Genomic DNA, 4,027 nt, shown 5'->3' with positions numbered 1-4,027 from the left:
CAGTAGAATCCTATTTTACATTACAGTTAATTCTGGCTAATATATTAGTCTTTTAAATGATACTATTTACTTCTCTAGGTCATATTTTATGTGAGATAAAAGTGAATCCACTTTTTATTTCATGAGGTCCCGTGGTTATGCACCTAAGTTGTTATACAAGATTTACCTATGGTAAGCTCAGTTGATTAGAACCCAGAAGATAAAGTCATGAGCCCATACCTATGTAAACCAATTTAATTTGTTTCATGGCACCATAGTACAATGATTAAGAGTATGGGCTTTATTTATGTATATATTTTCTAGTTGCTAGAAGGTGCATATGCTCACCAGGGAGACAGAGAGAGAGAAAATGAAGGAGGAAGAAAGGACCCCGCCCCCCCGCCATGGGACACATTCATGCTAGAATCCCTCCTCCCTTTCTCCAGCCCTGAGTGTGAGCTTTGAAGCTAGTTTATCTGATTTTGAATTCAGTTCCAGATCCTGATACTTACCAAGCTCTGTGTCTCAGTTTTCTTCTTCAAAATGGAGATGGGCTTTTCTGTCTTATGTCTTAGTGAGGTTGCACTGACCTCTGCTGCTCTCCTGGATTCTTGATGCCACGCAAGGACAAGAAGAAAGATGCCGGAAAATTGACCAAGAAGGACCGAGACCTAGTGAACAAATTTGGGGGCAAAGTCAAAAAGAAGTGGTCTAAAGGCAAAGTTTGGGACAAGCTGAATACCCTAGTCTGGGGACCAGCAGATGGCATAATGGTTACATCACTGGACTTCCATGTAGTCCACCACCATTCGAGTCCTAGACCCTGTGGCTTAAAACTCATGCTGGGTACATGTTCACGCATGCCCAAAACGCCAAGAGGAGAATGGAGGAGAAGGGATTGTGGCATGACCATCCCCCTGGGGGGATGATTTCTTGCTTTTTGTCTGTCTTTCTCTCTGTCAAGTGCATATGCCCTGTAGAAAACATACCTCAAAAAACCCTACAAAAAAACAAAAAGCCCCTAGTCTTGTTTGACAAAGGTACATATGACAAACTGTGTAAGAAAGTTCCCAACTATAAGCTTATAACCCCATCTGTGTTCTTAGAGAGGCTGAAGATTCATTATTCCCTGGCCAAGGCAACACTTACGGAGTTCCTTAGTAAAGGACTTATCAAACTAGTTTCAAAGCACAGAGCTCAAGTAATTTACACCAGAACTACCAAGGGTGGTGATGTCCCAGCTGCTGGTGAGGATGCATAAACAGGCACAATTAACTGTACATGTTGGAAAAATAAAAACTTTATTAAAGCCCCAAAAAACCTGGAGATTGCAGCGGGTGGCATGGTGGTTAAGGTGCTGGACTCCCACATGGCCAATCATGGTTCAAGTCCTGGACCTGGCAGGTTGAAAATCAGGCTTGGTGCATGTGTATCCCCCAAATCCCAGGAGGAAAATGGAGAAGGGTTTGCAGTGTGGCCATTCCCCTTTTGGGGGTAATTTCTCACTTTCCCTCTCACAGTCTTGGTCTGTCTCTGCAGTGAATGCATGTGCCTTATGAAAACAAAACAAAACAAAACAAAACAAAAAACAAACAAAACACACCACAAAAATTTAAAAAAAAAATGGTGAAGAAATAAAAAAATAAAATAAATGAAATGGAGGTAATAATGTCAGTTAACTCAAGATATTGTAATAAGAATTAAATAAGTGTCTGTACTGTTCAAAATCTTAGAATATTTCTTGACTCTGAATAAATGTTAACGATTGTTACTGTTATTATAAATTCTTAAATAATTAGAAATTGTATTTTTTTAAATATATTTCATGCTGTTGCTATTTGTCTTTATTTTTTTAATTTTTAAATTTTTTATTATTATCATAATCTTCTTTATATTACATTGGATTACATATAACTTTACAGTGTATTACATTGTTTTTTCAAAAGGGAATGCCATGCATGTCAGTACAGAGACATTAATCTCCCCGCTTCAACATTCAATATCTTTTCTATGTTTTTCCCAATCATTATTTTTATTATTCTAATTATTTTTTAAAACAGTCAATCGCTATTTCTCATTTTGCTCGTAAAAATACTTTGACCATCATGAAATACTTCTCAGACCATTCCAGTTGAGAATACTATACATGTCATCATCAACAGTTAATCAGCCATATCTGTTTCTCACTAACGTCCTGCCTCTCTATTGTCCACTTGCTATCTTTCTCTATTCTCTTCTCTTCACTTCCCCCATTCCCCATTCCACACTGTCCTATTCTCATTAAGTAACTTCACTGCTTTTATGTCCTCCAATTTTTTGCTCTCTATCATAGAGTGCGGATAGTCGGTATATATTGAGTGGATACATACAATATCTTTCTTTCATAGCCTGGCTTACTTCACTCAGTAATAGATCCTCCATATCTTACCATTTTTCTATGAAATTCCAGGGTCTTGTTATTTTTTTATGGCTGAGTAGTATTCCATAGAGTATATATACCACACTTTTCCAAACCATTCATCAGTTTGTGGACATTTAGGTTGCTTCCATGTCTTGGCAATTGTGAATAATGCTGCAATAAACATTGATGTGCAAGCACTTTTCTGACTGAGCGTTCTCCTGTCTTTTGGGTAAATACCCAGAAGTGGGATTGCTGGATCAAATGGTAGTTCTATTTGTAGATCTTTGAGGAACCTCCATATTGTTCTCCACAGTGGTTGAACTAGTTTACATTCCCACCAACAGTGTAGGAGGGTTCCCTTTTCACCACATCCCCGCCAACACTTATCACTTTTTATATTCTTAATCTTTGCCATTCTGACAGGGGTTAGGTGGTATCTCATTGTGGTTTTTATCTGCATCTCCCTTATGATGAGGGATGTTGAGCATTTCCTCATATGCTTTTTGGCTGTTCGTATGTCTTCCTTAGAGAGACTTTTGTTCAGCTCACTTTCCCATCTTTTAATCGGGTTAATCATTTTTTTTCGCATAAGGCACTTGAGTTCCCTATGTATTCTCGTTATCAGTCCCTTGTCTGAGGCATATTTAACAAAAATATTTTCCCATTCTGAGGGTTGTCGGTTCACACTTGTTACTGTGTCCTTTGCTGTGCAGAAACTTCTTAGTCTAATATAGTCCCACTTGTCTATTTTAGGGATTATTGCCTGTGCTTTGGGAGTCTTATTTAAGAAGTCTTTGCCTACTCCAATGTCTCCCAGAGTTTCCCCAGCATTTTCCACAAGTAGTTTTATTGTCTGAGGTCTTAGGTTCAGATCTTTGATCCATTTTGAGTTGACTGTTGTTAATGGTGAAAGATGGGGGTTCAGTTTCATCTTTCTGCAGGTGGATACCCAGTTTTTCCAGCACCATTTACTAAAGAGGTTTTCCTTTTCCCAATGGATTGACTGATATCCTTTGTCAAAGATCAGTTGGCTATAAGCTTTGGGAGTTATTTCTGGGGTCTCTATTCTCTTCCATTGGTCCACATGTCTGTTTTTATGCCAATACCATGCTGTTTTGATGACCACAGCTTTATAGTATATCTTGGGATCAGGGAGTGATATGCCTCCTACTCCATTCTTCTTACGCAGGATTGCTTTTGCAATACGAGGTCTTTTATGGTTCCAGACAAATTCTATAATTGTCTTTTCTAGATCTCTGAAGAATATCTCTGGTATTTTGATTGGAATTGCATTAAACATGTAGATTAATTTGGGTAGAATTGCCATTTTGATTATGTTAATTCTACCAATCCAGGAGCATGGGATGTCCTTCCACTTTTTTATGTCACTTTCAATGTCTTTTTTAAGATTCTCGTAGTTTTCTTTATAAAGGTCTTTGACTTTCTTAGTTAGGTTTATCCCTAGATATCTTATACATCTTGTGGCTACGGTGAAAGGGATTCCTTTCTTCAGCTCTGCTTCATTCAACTTGTTGTTCATAAATAGAAATGCTATAGATTTTTGGATATTGATTTTGTATCCTGCCACCTTACTGTATTCACTTATTACTTCAAGCAGTTTTTTCATGGATACCTTTGGGTCTTCTA

At 37.9% G+C, this 4,027-nt stretch overlaps 1 pseudogene; it reads left to right on the top strand.

The window, feature by feature from the left end:
* The first annotated feature begins 593 nt into the window (after positions 1-593).
* LOC106735552 (40S ribosomal protein S25 pseudogene) lies at positions 594-1,240 on the top strand (annotated as a pseudogene).
* The last annotated feature ends 2,787 nt before the right edge of the window (positions 1,241-4,027 follow it).

Source organism: Tupaia chinensis, unplaced genomic scaffold (genome assembly GCF_000334495.1).
Source record: "Tupaia chinensis unplaced genomic scaffold, TupChi_1.0 Scaffold000434_1, whole genome shotgun sequence".
Classification (NCBI taxonomy): domain Eukaryota; kingdom Metazoa; phylum Chordata; class Mammalia; order Scandentia; family Tupaiidae; genus Tupaia; species Tupaia belangeri.
Note: the sequence above shows the minus strand (reverse complement) of the source record. Positions and strands in the feature narration are given on the sequence as shown.